Source organism: Gambusia affinis, linkage group LG01, assembly GCF_019740435.1.
Source record: "Gambusia affinis linkage group LG01, SWU_Gaff_1.0, whole genome shotgun sequence".
Classification (NCBI taxonomy): Eukaryota; Metazoa; Chordata; class Actinopteri; order Cyprinodontiformes; family Poeciliidae; genus Gambusia; species Gambusia affinis.
Genome location: NC_057868.1, coordinates 34,170,627 through 34,185,665, shown reverse-complemented (window position 1 = coordinate 34,185,665; position 15,039 = coordinate 34,170,627). Strand labels below are relative to the sequence as shown.

Genomic DNA, 15,039 nt, shown 5'->3' with positions numbered 1-15,039 from the left:
GAAACTACTTGTTATAATGAGGTTTTTACACAGAGTAAAGGTTTGTGTCCTCCAATATTTAACTAAACTGTCCTGACTTGAACATGGAACATGAACTCAGTTTTAAGACTCTTTCATTTCTAAGTTAAAGGACTTTATTTCTGTGAATTTACCTTGTCTAACTTTATTTACTGGTTTTATTTAACTTCTCAAACTATGGTTGATCAGGGGAAAAGTTTCACATACTCTGTCTGGTTTCTTTCTGTCAAATGGCAGTTGTTCCAATCTGTTGTTGTTTTTGTCCTGACTCTGTGTTGGGTTTTGGTTCTTCGTTTACTAAGATAACACTTAAACATTCCAGGGTGAACTGAGCCAAACAACACCTGATTCCAAAAACTGGTATGTGCTGCCTCACGAGAGTTTGTGTGATTTGATGTATTCAGTGGACTTTAGTTGATTTGACAAATGCATTCTGTGATCATGTCATGTAATGTATGTTTACTCCTGTCTGATCTACATACAGAGAAACTCTTGAGAGGCTCTTCTCCCAGGATGCATCTCTGGGGAAAAGATGATCTTGTGTACTGACTAGATCATCTAGTCAGACTGGAAAATATGTGTTGCACCATTCACACAAGATATCAAAGGAAAGACAGAAAACAAAGCCTTAGCATAGGAGCTTTGCATGAAAGAAAGATGTTAAAATGCAGACATTAAAGGCTTAAAAACTCCCTTGGTCAGCCTCTTTAATAAAATCAATTATGTTTTCAAAGAGTTGGCTCCTGAGCTGAGAAACAGAGGTTGAATGCGGCCTCAACTTTAGTTCTGAGATCATTGAGTAAACAAGTGTCTAAGCAACTGAGGGACCCATACGGCTCATACTTGACGAGCAACTCTGAAATGTACTTTGGCTAAAGATAATTTTGTTTTTTACAGACCAATAGCATAATGTTTAACATCTGTATTTTGAGTATATGTGTGTGTGTGTCTTTAACCGGTATGATTTTTTAAGTTCTCCTGGAGTGTTTATTATTTTCATAGGGAGATAGTTGCAGTAATACACATTCCTTAAATTAATGCACATATGTCATTTGTCCTGTTTTGACAGAAAACTATTTAATCTGGCAAAATTTTAAAGATGAAGAGTACAAGTCTTACTGGTTTGTCAGATGCACCTGTCTCTGTAGAAGGCTCTCATGGTTCTGGGGTAGTGGGACGCAGACACACTAACACACAAGAGCCCTGAAGGATCAACCAGATACACTTCAGCATGGAATCAACAGTCTTTTTGTCTTCCAGAAATATTAAAAACTACTACATCTATTGTTTTTTGTTGTTGTTGTTTGTTCCCTGAGTCTTTTCAAAATATGTAAAGACTGTAAAAGAATTCAGGTTGACTTCTTTGTTTTAGAACTAGAAATGTAATATTACTTTACACATATATGGATAGAAATAGCATCTATTTGGCTTATGAAGCGTGCTTTGAGATTACATTTGTGAATCTGCACTACAAAAATAAATCTTGAACAAAAAATGCAATTATTTAAATATTCTCCGAAAATTCTCCAAGAGGATGGGGAGTTACACTCACAAGCTAAATTCAAACATAAATAAATACAAGTTAAGCAAAAACATCCATTGGCAAAACCCACAAAATTCTCCTGTGACACACATTTTAGCTTGGGGGGACTTTGTGGTGCTGTGCTTGTTGTTGAGGATGTCCTGGGGGCCACATCGGAGAGCTCATTTTAAAGTGCAGCTTGAAATGAAACCAGCTGTTTCTGCTCGGTTCATTACTGGGAGAGCCACCGGTGCAACTGATTAGACTGATGAATCAATAAGTGCAATCAGTGCAGTAATGATAAACATATAAAGAAAAGCGATGCCAGTGAAACAAGTGGGAATGACTCGCGGGAGGATCCTGGATAATCACTAATCGGCGAGCAGTACATAAAAGGGAGCGAGGCGTCTGTGCAGCACCTTGATGCGGTTCAAGAACTGAAGAAAAAAACTCAACAACAACAAACATCAATTATTCAGATGTAAAGCATCGCGGAGAGGTGGCACTGGAGCTCAAGATGCGCTAGTCGGCGCCTTAAGAGTAAATTTCAGTATTTGGGTGTTGTAGTGTGCAATGAAGCCTCAACTCGTCTAACTTGAGGAGGAGCCCTTCTCTGTAGGATCCATCGAGCCCACTGGGTCTCTAAATCTCGGGTAATAGAACTGAAATGATGAAAGAGCGAGTTAAGCTACAACTATGGAGAAGATCGGAAGGCGAAGATGCGTTACTGATTTGTTTTCTTTGAGCAGCGCCTCTGTATGTAAAATCCAAATGCGCGCCGCACACGCAACAGCAGCCGAAATCCAGCTAAAACTGTGCGGGGCAGATTTACGAGGTCGCCAGATCCATTTTACACCTAAATCCCACCAACTGCACTCTGTGATCTGTGCAAGATCTCATGGGAGGTGTACATTCTGTAAGACCTGTGCGCGTCTTTATCCCCTGGCTTTATGACCGAGCTTGGAACGACTTTTCATTTGCGTAAAACCAGTTTTACAGCCAGGCAACCCCTCCTCTCTCGCCCCATCTCTATATTCACCTCTCTTATTGATCCGGCTTTGAAACGCAGCTGATTTCAACGTAACTCATTCAGTCAGTTTTACATTTTGGTATTATTATTATTATTATTATTATTATTATTATTAATTTTTTTTTTTTTACTGTACATTTTCATTAGTGTCAGCGTCCTGCAAAGTCTGTAGTTCGCAAGGAAGTAGAGCCACTGTTGCGTGGAGGGAGGGAAGATCTGTGCAGTCAAACAGAAGAAGCTGGAGAGGAAGAAAAGTAGGAAACCACCGCAGTCATGCCCCGGAGTCTCATTCAGCACCACTCGCTGGTGGACAGCGTCTGAGCGGTAGAGTTGACGGAGAATCAGACGATCTTCTCAAAACATCTAATCCGGAGAGATACTTGCAGACATCAGATTGTGTAGAAAGAGAGAGAGAGAAAAAAACGCATTTCCCTTTCCACTTCCCACCTCTCTTTCTGTTGTTTTCCCTATCGTAATCTGTGGGGGTTCACGATGCAACATTCAAACAGCGGGGGAATCCAGAGCTGCTGACTGGAACTGGCTGGCAAAGACGCAGGAGGAAGAGGGGGAACCAAGCGGGAAAGGAGCACAGATTGCAGAACTTCTTTCTTCTCCACTTTCAGCTCACTTCAACCAAGAGGGCTGAAAGGTAAGAGACTTCTCTTCTTTCTTTTTCTGGAGGGTTCGGCAGTGGCATTGCAGTCAAACATCACTGAGTTACACACTTGTGTGGTGATTTCTTATCTGGGAGAGTGCTGCCCTGGTTAGCTTTTATAAGCAGGATCACCTTAAATGAGTGAAACGTGCGAGTGATGACATGCACACTGTCTTGAATGGGCTTCTTGTGACTAATCCAAGAATAAATGTTGGGACTTTTTTTTTTTTTTTTTTTTTTTTTAAAAAAAAACCTTTCAGTGCGAATAAATATTCAAATGTGTGTGTTGCCTCAGAGAAGGCTTCTCCGATCACACTCAACAGATGAATCACATTTGGTGAAAGGCTTATGAGGAATGACGTTTCTTGGTGGGCTGTTGGGGGTGTTGATTGTACAATGAACCCCTTCTTAGGATTTTGCCCCCTCTGAAATCCCCCTCCCCTCCACTTTTTTTCTATTTTTTTTATTCCCGCTTCTTTTGGCTTTCTCCTGCTCCTCAGATGAGTGATTCTAAGGAGTCTGTGGATCTAATTCAGGTTCTTTCTTTTGCTGTCAAATGTGTTGTTTTCCAATTAGCCTATTACATTGCTTTTACTTGCAAATATGGCAAGATGCCTGATGATGCCTCAGCTCACTATCTGTCTGAGAATCCATTAATTGCTGTTCACATTTTTACAGCTCTTAGACTGTGAAACATGATGCCTTAAAGAAAACATCCCTCTCTGCAGGCATGTCCAGATGATGTGAGAACATGTTCTTGTTATCTCTGGATTTGCATAATAATTTGTGATCAAACGCCTTTAATTCTGCATACAGGTGCATCTAAATGAAATAGGACAAAGCAATTTGATCTAAGTCAATGATTGAAACCACTACCACAGATACCAAATTGGCTTTCCACCTGGACTTTGACTGGACCATCTTAATAGCTGAAGATGATTTGGTCTAAGCCTTCCATTTTAGCTTTTTTTTTTTTTTTATTATAACGTTGTCCTTCTTTTATAGCTTTGAACAGATTTTTTTTTTTCCACACAATTCGTATCTTTTTTAGCTTCATCTATCTTCCAAAGGACTTTGTCCAGCTTCTCTCTCTCTGCTCTTTGAAAACATCCCTAAAGCATAATGCTGCCAAAATCAAGTTTCATTGTGGTGCTGGTGTGTTCACATACTACTTTGCATGTAGACAAAATATTTTCAGATTTGGACTCATTTTATGAGACCACCTGCCTATAGTTCTGTGACCAACTTCACACTTGGTTGACTTTCTTACAACACTTTTCCTTAATGCCTTGATTTCTGGAGTTTATTGTTCTTTCAGGAGATTCTTCCTTAGGATATTGATTATAGGGCTGCACAGTGGCGCAGTTGGTAGAGCTGTTGCCTTGCAGCAAGAAGGTCCTGGGTTCGATTCCCGGCCGGGGATCTTTCTGCATGGAGTTTGCATGTTCTCCCTGTGCTTGCGTGGGTTCTCTCCGGGTTCTCCGGCTTCCTCCCACAGTCCAAAAACATGACTGTCAGGTTAATTGGTTTCTCTAAATTCTCCCTAGGTGTGAGTGTGTGTGTGAGTGTGTTGTTTGTCTTGTATGTCTTTGTGTTGCCCTGCGACAGACTGGCGACCTGTCCAGGGTGTACCCCACCTCTCGCCCGGGACGCAGCTGGAGATAGGCACCAGCAACCCTCCCGACCCCATTTAGGGAAGAAGGGTGTAAAGAAAATGGATGGATGGATATTGATTATAACCTGACCCCATTTTAAGTACCTGCACAACTTTATGCCTGACATGGTGCATTTCCAGGTCTTCATGCTGTTTGTTCATTAGTATTCTATGAACAACCCATGAAGCCTTCTTAAAACAGATAGTGTATAACGCTCAGGTGAACTCCAGTTTCTAAATGGGTGACATAATGAATAAAGGGGGGACAGAGTATGGTAGATTTTGATGGGGCTAAGTAACAATGAATATAAATCCCTTTAGTTTACCTTCCATGTCAATATCCTAAGGAAGAAATACATACTTCCTTTTATTACATTAAACCATCTTGTTGATGGTTATGGTATAACAAACTGTGTTGAACTGCAATTGGCATAAATAGTTTTGCAAGTCATAAGTTCATGACTTGCATCTAGCGCTGAATAACTTAGCAGATGAACTCTCTTTAAAGATCACATCCAGATTTTGTAAGTTCCCTGTCTACATGGACTTCTGACCCTGTATTTGAAAAGGAGAATTTACAGCCATCAAAAGCCTTTTATAATTTCCCAATAGGCATAATTTGCTTATTTTCAGACATGACCTTTTGTTGGCCTGTCTTTCTCTGCACTCCCTGTCTAAAGCTGTGCACCAAACACAAAAAAATATCTTGGAATCAAAAGTTCAAGTTGTGTTTTAGTTGGCAGAGTGTGGGCTGAGGTCATGAATAAAGTTGTTCTATAAGCATCTGCTTTTGTCTGAGAACCAATTTGCAAAAGAACAATCAGTGATTCACAGACTGTTCTGAACTGAAGCTTGCAGAAGATCCAACCGAGTTCAAAATCCAACAAAATGCAACTTGCTTTAGCAGACAGACATTTACCAGCTCTGTGTTCTGTTCCAGACCTGATTATGCCCCCTTTAAACCCAGAAAAATCATCCAGGATATATTTACTGTCACTTCCTTCATCTTTTATGATTTATTTTCCATGCCGCTGTGAGTTAGTGTGACATTATAGGAATAGGGTGCAATAAATTATTCTCCTCGTCGGCATCTCTTCCCTTTTCCTTTCACACTGCGCAGAAAGCCAGCACATACGTCAGCGTCGAAATTCGCAGGCATCCAGCAGTGGAAATGAGAGCGACAGACGACGAGGGAGAGGCAGACAGCCGCTTTCTCAGTTTGTTGGAGGAGTTTTAGAAATCCATTCTTCTGCTGTTCTTTATCACTGTCTCACCATCATGGTGTGTGCACATTCTGGATCACCTCCTCTGCATTCCTCTCCTGCTGCCCATCTGTTCGTCAGTGGGATGCCTGTGTGGCTTTGCTGTGCTGACCACGGTGTGATGATGTCCAAAAAACCCCACCAGAGCCAATCCTCACCAATTCAACACATCATTTTCTAAAATTGCCAAATAATTCTCTTTGGGACACTTTTAAGAAGCTTTGTTGTTTAATACTTGATTAATTTCTAGCTTTTAAATGACTTATGTAAGCATTTGCACACAGAAACCCATCATTTTCATGTTTTATTTTTAATTGAGTCTAAATTCTCCTGAGCGAAACATCCATGCTGTTTGTAACCTCATCAAAGAGTCAGAGCTTCAACACGCCTACAGGTTGAGCATCTTCATTAGAGGGCCAATTGACACTAATTGGAGATGACATCCATTGGCACTCTGGTTAATTTACAAGATTTATTGCACAATGAAAGAAACAAATAATTCATCCTACCCAGCAGGGCTTTTTTTTCATAAAGAAGACGCACACGACAAGATGTCAAATCAATCTGCTTTTGATCAACTGTTTTGCTTACGCATGCTCTCCTCAGCAAAACTGGATTCGATTCACATTTTAAATGCATCCTTAAATTTTCAGTTTCAACAGGGAGAATTTATTCCAGTGGGCCTAGACCGTAGCACATCAGTATCAAAAATAGATTTTTAAATAACCCTGCAAGCTTGCAAAGATAAATATTGTCATTTTTATGTTTCCAGAACCCAGAGATGCAGATAATCCAGCACAGTTTAAATGTCAGTTTATCATTGGCTGCTAGGAAATTCAGTCAATAGATGATGATGTCTTGGACAAAGATTTGTATTTGTTGTGGAAAAATGATCAGGATTAAGAATAAAGATGGTCCAGTGTTCACTAAATAAAGGCCACCACTGATCTCCAGTCCAAGCAATCTTTTTAAAATGATGTATGTATATATATATATATATATATATATATATATATTTACCCATTGAAAAACTTTCAGGTTAATGCAGGTGTCCAGGTGTTAGTATCTGAACACCTGCATATTAACAAGTGCCTTGCAGAAGAATGGCATAAAAGTCATATATTATCACATTCAACTACTAACCTTGAAGCATTTTAATGTGATTTTATGTCATAAACCAACACAAAGTGAAAGTAAACACAAAGTTTTTTATTATTATTATTTTTTTACATTTTAAAAATCCAAATTGTAAAAGAAAGGTGTGATTTGGAGAAATATTAAATAGTTTTTGGGGTATGAATACTCAAATCTTACTGACTTCTGTTGTCAAAACAATTTCCAAATTTCTTACTCTTTTATATCAGTCCAGTGTTTATTTAACAGAGTGTGAAACTCATTTTCATTTAGGGCCAAATCAGCAGCATGAATTTCCTCGAAGGGTTGGTTGTGGCAGAATATTTTGCAAGAACTACTCATTTGGATAAGTGGCCGTCTCTGCATTCAATTAGAACTTCTTTCCACATTGATGATTAAAAAACTGCTTTAATCTGAATGATCAACATAATATCTAAGCACACAACTGTTGTCTTGAAAGCTCTATTTATGTGGCTCTCTAGAGTTTACTCCACGTAAATAGTTACAGCATGTGGTCCCCCGACCTTGAGAGAGACGCATGTGATGCAACACATTAGCTGATTGCTGTTGGACGTATAACTGAATTAGGAAAGCTTGTGTTTTTCAACAGATTTTTTTTGAACAGCTATTTCAAAATGGCAGCAATGAAGGCCATCTGTATGTGTCTTGGAAGTCAGCCAATGCAAACCAAACTGGGGTAAAAAGCATTTGCTTCAGAACACAGTGATTATTCCTGAACGGATATTACTGATAATAAAGTAATTAGGCATCTTGACTGTTGATAATTACAAAAATAAGTGCTTGGTCATGGCTTAAGGAGCTTAAATAAAGAATTTGATGAATGCAAACCTCGTTTTCCATATGCAAACATTTAACGTCTGGTTCTCTAATCGATCCGACCATTTTTAATAACAAAATTTATGTCCAACTTTGTTTCAGATAAAAGCCATGACATCACTCCTGTGGAAGGACAGTTGCAGTCTTGGTTTGGCGTCAGCTGCGTAGATAAATTCAATAGTTCTTTTCAGCCTGGATTCAGCAGTCAGCATGAATAAACTGTTAATTTAGTAACCCATTGTGTTGGGATGTGATGAAGCTACCCTGCTATTTTTCAATTCCAACTTGTTAAAACTCCCCTGGTTCGAACATATTTAATGGTTATTTGATTTAAAATGTCTTTCAGTTATTTTCACACCTGGACCTCAGGGGTGATCAGTCAAAGCTAAAATCATGTGGCTCTTCCATGTGTGGCATCTTTTTGCCCAACATGAAGTAGTTTTGCCCCCCTTTGTTACACCATGAAATTAACTGTGATTAACCACATTCATTTTTTCAATTTCATTTTTAGTCCCCACATTTAAATCTAATAAATGTCATACTCCTAGACTAAAGAAAGTACTTAAATATGAGGGCTATGTAAAACAAACACTGCTGTCCAAAAAGACATTTGCTAGAAAATACTGACGACAGAATTAGAAGCTTTTGGAGTAAAACTAACACAGTATTAGAGAAAAAGTGATGTTTTGAAGATTTGTTGAACAATGACTTCTGCACGGTAGCAGAAAATCCTGCAGGAAAATGTCCAGCAACCAGTTTGTGACCTGAAGCACCAGAGTTATCCAGCTGGATAGTGAGCCGAACCACACCAACAAGTGTGAATGGCTCAAGAACCACAAACAACGTTTTATAGATATGAATTGCTTTGGCATGTAATGTGAACTTAAAACGGGCAATTAAAGTTAAAATAAATATTAAATATAGCGCACATACAATTCTGCCAAAATGACAAGTTCTTTCAAATAAGTTTTTTCCTCTCCGTGAAAGAACTCATACTTTGAAAACTGTAGCTTTGTCTTGTTTTCTTTGTCAAATAGTAAATTTGTTTTTAAATAAAACAGAAAAAGAAATTCTGTACTGAATAACTGTACAATTGTTTTAAATGTTTTTAAGCTTTGTTTCATATGCTGAAATATGCAAAAGGGAAAAACAATGAAGTTTCTAAAACACTGGGAGCAATGACCCTTGTATGTGAGGGACTTGCATTTTCCTATTCCTGCATTCTGTGTTCTAAAAAAGGAACACAAGTCTTGTGTTTCATGAAGGAAGCCTCTCTTCTGCATTTTTCATTGATATTCCAAATGCATGAGTTGAGGCATTTTCCCACTTTCTTTGTCAATGTTAAGACCTGCCTGCTGCTCATTAATATGGATGAGCCTATCTTTAGATTTAAAGGCATGTAGCCTATAAACCTTTCACAACTGCCACAAAAAGACAGAATTTTTGTAATCAAGCAGATATTATCACATGTGACTATAATTTTTGACTTTATCATTTACAGTTATGGCTGCACGGAAAAGCAGAGGTGATTAAAATTAAGTGCAAATGCTCTCTATTGCGGGCACGTTGCAGAAAATTGCAGCAATGAGAGGGGGAATAATCCAGACTTCCCACTGTAACGCATGACTTCAGGGCCAGTTCTTTTTAGCTGCAACAGACCACTCCAGATTAGTTCTTGTTCTGCACAGCCGCGCCTGGCAAAAATCTCTTGCCAGCAGCAGTAGGAAAGCTCATTTAAGTTCCTAAATCCCGCAGTCAACAGCCACCCATCTCACTGTGCACTATTCCTGGCATTGAGTACAATTTCAGATGAGCTCCAGAGGAAAAGCTACCAAAATAATATTAAATCTTCATCAGGATAAGGAAGAGGACTCCATTTTTTTACATTTTTAATTTTTAGCATTTCTAGTTGCCTTTTAGGATCTTTGGGAAGTAATCTTATACAAGTCTTCTTTACTTCATTCAAACTGTTGTAGGAATAATTGACAGCTAACTCTGGACATGATTAATTAGAACTGAATCCTCAGCTCACCAATTAAATAAAGTGAGACAGGAAGTATAAGAAAATGCAGCGACCTTATTCCAATGCAAAGTAGACTGCTGTTGATTCTCTTGTGCAAATTAGCTCAAGTAGAACATCGGAGCTACAAAAACAGCCCAGTGATTTATTCAGCATCTTGCACAGTAGCTGACAATAGTTCAATCCAGCAGTCATATTAGGCGTCTCAACAACATCCACAGAGCTGCGTTTAACAACATTAAATTGTAAAGGGAGCCTGCCATTAGAGGCTGTACTTGTCTAGCTTGCCAGTGTTTTGCTCCATAATGGGCCTGAAGGGCTACTATGTGCTTCGCAGGTCCACTTAATGGTGTGCTGATCTTTTAGAGCCCATTACTCTGAGAATCCTTGTCATTGCCCCTGCCCTTCCTCAATACCACACTTTTCACTCACTCGTAATGAGATGTCTCTATTTACATCAAGTCCTGATTACTAATGCGCAGCCAACAATGAGGGATGACATGTCCAGCCCCTCTAGCTTTTTCTGTTTGACACCTGTAAGTGGCAAATTATTCACAAGCAGACTGCTAACCAAACGGGATGCAGACAACCGAGCGCATTTGTGTATATACATATATATATATTTGAGAATAAACAACCTGCAGAGTTCTCCAAAGAATCACTGTCAAAATAAAATGCTTGATTTCCCTCATAGCTCATGTAATTAATTTTTGTTTAGTAAATGGTGTCTACACATGCTGTTATGACCAAACACAATTGTTACAGTGATGCTTTAGTGGTTGATTTCCACAAACTCTTTCTACTTACTAATGTGGCAGAACAAGACATCACAAAATTGTCAGATTAAGGGTAGGAGCAGCTCTTAATTTCATTAGACGTAACACAAACGGAACAAATTTACTCTTTACAGAGGCTGACATCCAGGATCAGAGTGACAACGTCTGATTCAGCCAAAATGGGCGTGACTGTAGCATTACTCATCACTGAGATGATCCAAAATACTGAGAAGTTTATTATATACAGGACAACCAGTTTGACAAATGTTTGTCAGAGTAACAGCACCTCATGTAGCTGTCAGAAATACAGCTGCATGAAAAACAAAAAGGCAACTTAAATTACGATGGATCAAAAAGATCTTATTTAATAGAAATCTCACTGCATAAAGCATCCCACAAACAATATGGAGAGCAGAATATATACAATTGAAACTCATACAGTGAATAAAACAATAGGTTTTATTCACGTTTTTTCCCTGATCTGTCTGATGTTAAATCAGACCAAACCTCTTAGTTAGAATCAACAAAATTATTACTGTTTGTGAAATGCCATAATAATGAAGAAAATACCAATGATTCCATATTATCAATATCAATCTCTTTTTAATCAGAAGTTTACATTTCATCAGTATTTGGTAGCACTGCCTGTGAACTGTATATTTTGGGTTTCCTTGCATCAGCTTCTCACAATAGTCTGCTGGAGTTCTGACCCATTTGTCTTGACACAACTGAGTTGTATCTGAGTTGTGTGTAGACTGCTATATTTGTGCATTTATAGATCTGCCTACAAATTTTCCGTAGGATTGAGGTCATGGATTTATAATGGCCACACCAAAACATCGACTTTGTTGTAGTTAGCCAATTTGTAACTACTTCTTTGGTTGTATGCTGAGGGTTATTGTCCATTTGGACGATCCATGTGGTTTCAATATTTCCACATAGTGTTCTTTTCTCACAATATCATGGATTTCATGCATTTCAGTGTGTCAGTTCCTCCAGTGAAACAGTCCCACAACATGATGCTGCCATCTCCATAGTTAGCAGTTGGAACCATGGTGTGTCTAAAGTTCCAACTGCAACGTCCAATTATGTCTATATTTGCATAATAGTTTGAACAGATGGAATGGAGGATGAACGACAGTTCTCTTCCTGATATCTTGGCTGATTTTTATTTTTATTTTTATTTTTTTTGACTTTCCTATGTCAAACAAGAAAGCAATGGGTTATAGGTAAGAGCTTAAAATGCAATCCAAAATGTGCTTTTGATGAATTCAAACATGCCTATTATAGCAGACGTTTGAAAGGCAGTGACATCATTATTTGGAGAGATAGTAATCATTAATAAATAATTTGGTAATTCTAACTGACCTGAAACAGGAAAGATTGGGTCTGATTCATACAACAAATAGAGAGGGAAAAAATGTGTACATGTCTCTTTATATGTGCTTCTGGTTTCAGCTATATGTGAATTTTTTTTTTTATTTTCAGCCGAAGCCCCTTTGCTTTTAAATAATAGGGACACTAACTCCCTAATACCTCCTTTAGAATATAGGATCTGCTTTGCATAGATACATGGCTTTATTGAAGTTCCAGCATCATTTTAATCCGCCTCTGAAACACAGGATGTGGTCGCCAGTGATGCCAGGTTACCAAGATGTTAGACTTGAAGTAAAGCTTCATGACCAATTCAAGGATTTTACATAAAGCACACATATCTGCTAATCCTATGGAATTTACACCAGTACTAGGGAAATGTCACAGCAATCTCATTCTCCGGCAGCATGGAGTGACTTGGCCCTGTGCCCATAGAAATAGTCGGGGTGGGGAAACTAAAACACCAGTGATCATTGTTGCTGCACAGTCTGTCCCGGAGGTACGGTGCGTACCTTCAGCTCATTTATGCATGTGCTAAAAGAAATGCTACCAAGAGGGTATTTTTTATTCCTTTGTTCTTTTTGTGTTTTATTGTAATTGTAAAACAGATTATGATTTAAAGAAAATAAGAACAAATGCAGATAAAAACATTTCAATAGCATTTTTCTAGATAGATTTGAATACTATTTTATGAAAAATAATATAGCAAATTTATGTGCCTGTGTACAATAAACGAGAGGAATGATTGAGTTATATATTTGTGCTTCCCATAAACATGTAGGATATAGTCTTGTACAGATTGAAAACACCTTTAGTTGATCTTATACATGTTTATTATGAAAACAACATGATGGTCGACCAGAAAGCGCATTGACATTGTAAATACTTTTAAGTCCAGTATCTTTGCAAGTCCAATAATTGTCAAACAAAATTTTGACAATTATTGAACAATAACAAAGTCTAGTAAAATAGTTTGTTTTATTGCAAGTCACATTTTAAATATCTTAAATGAATATTGCACTTGTATGTTTCATATTTTAACAGTCATATAGAAGTATTTCTTTTAACACATCAGAAATGAGAGAGCTAACAGTTCCAATTGTGCCTCTGTGACAGATCTTGTTTGACAATCACTCCTACTAATTTAAAACTGCTTTAAAACTACAGCTGGCAGGCCACACATGGCATGTCTCTAAAAGGGCTTACTGCAGGTTCTGCCTGAGCAGATGGCCTAACTAATTAGGCATAGACATTTCCAAAAAAAATGTGCTAGCTAAAATTAGCTGCATCAAAACCAAAACAACAAATTAACATAACGAACGATATTAATAAAGATGTAATAAGCAATATATTATGTTAGCAGCAGAACCAGGACTTGTTGATTTTCTGTTTTAAGTAAAATCTGCTTATTCCGTTTATATACTTTGGGTTAAAACTGTGAACTTTAATTAATCTGTGAGAATTTCATCCTGGCCTTGGTTAACTGGCACATGCAAGTAATTATTGCTGCGATTCATTATTAAAATATTTCCCTTTTTAGATAATGTTGGTTATCTACAAATGCTGCTAATTTGTTTTTTTTACAGTGGAAGGAAACGATCTTGTTTAATTTACGGAGCGTCTATAGTCATAACAAACACATCGTTGTAAAGGCAGACTTCTATTGCCTACAGATTTGCTGTGGGAAGAAGAGGAGATGTGGTCAGAATATGCAATCTGCTGCTATGGACTGTATTTGCTGTTACCTCACTTACAGACCATGTTCTTTCTTTGTTTACAACCTGGCTGTAATAGGGTCACTGTAGACTTTCCTCAGTCAATACAAACACAGTTCCAGACCCCAGCTGCTCCATAACTTGGCAGGATGACGCTAAAGCATGCACACAGCAAAACGCACACAGATGCAAACACACAGGCGCACTCAGCGGTACTGTTACAAAGCCTGGAGCTGTTGCTGTGGATGTCATACTCATGTAGAGAAATATTAATACATGGCATAGAGTGCATTTGATATATTAGGGCATTCCACAAGATTAAGCTTTGCTGCTTCAGCTGATATTTGCCTGTTTAAAGGCGAAAACACACATTTTACAAAATTTATATCAAAACAACTGGTACAGAGTTTTCTTAATTTAAATTAAAAACATTCCAGTTTATATTATGTGAGTGTTCTGTATGTATGGTTTTTCAAATAACAGTCTGAAGACCTATATGTATTTCTACAAAATTCTTCTCCATTTAGTAGGACATCGTGGAACAGTTCCTGTCTCCCTCTCCCTCCTGCATATGGATATTTTCTCATTTGCATTTGTCCCCCAGAAAGTGAAGTGGAGGTGCACATAAGCCACAAATATTAGGGCACTAACTGAAACCTTATTCTACGCGGTGCAGACTCCAGGAACTTGTAATTAATGACTTTGTGTGAACAAAGGCCATCTTCCAGGTGTACTGTGAGGGAACTCTTTACTGCCAGCCTTTCATCACTGAGTACTGCGCCAGCAACCACCCATTTAGACTCGATTCAGACCTTCTAATGAAATGCTCCATCTCTGTCATCAGACTGCTCTTTTCACGATCTATTACACTTTATACATTCATTCCTCGGTTGCATTATGTGCCAGTGACTTCTGCCATTGCCCCGCGCTCTTTCAATTATGAGGAGGAGGGAAGCCATTGCCGGAGTTCCATCAGGAAGTCATATAATAATTTTTGGTAATATGTATTTTTTTTCTGTTCAGCTCAAGATTACTTTTTGCG

The 15,039-nt window shown here is 38.3% G+C and overlaps 1 protein-coding gene across 1 annotated transcript in view; it reads left to right on the top strand.

Annotated features, from left to right (window-relative positions):
• Positions 1-1,652: 1,652 nt before the first annotated feature.
• The window catches only part of LOC122832574 (metabotropic glutamate receptor 4-like), a 171,086-nt gene continuing 157,699 nt past the window's right edge, over positions 1,653-15,039 (top strand). The window contains exons 1-2 of the mRNA XM_044119466.1: positions 1,653-2,632; positions 2,718-3,219. The gene's annotated coding sequence lies outside the window, so the exon portion shown is untranslated. The remainder of the gene's footprint in view (positions 2,633-2,717; positions 3,220-15,039) is intronic.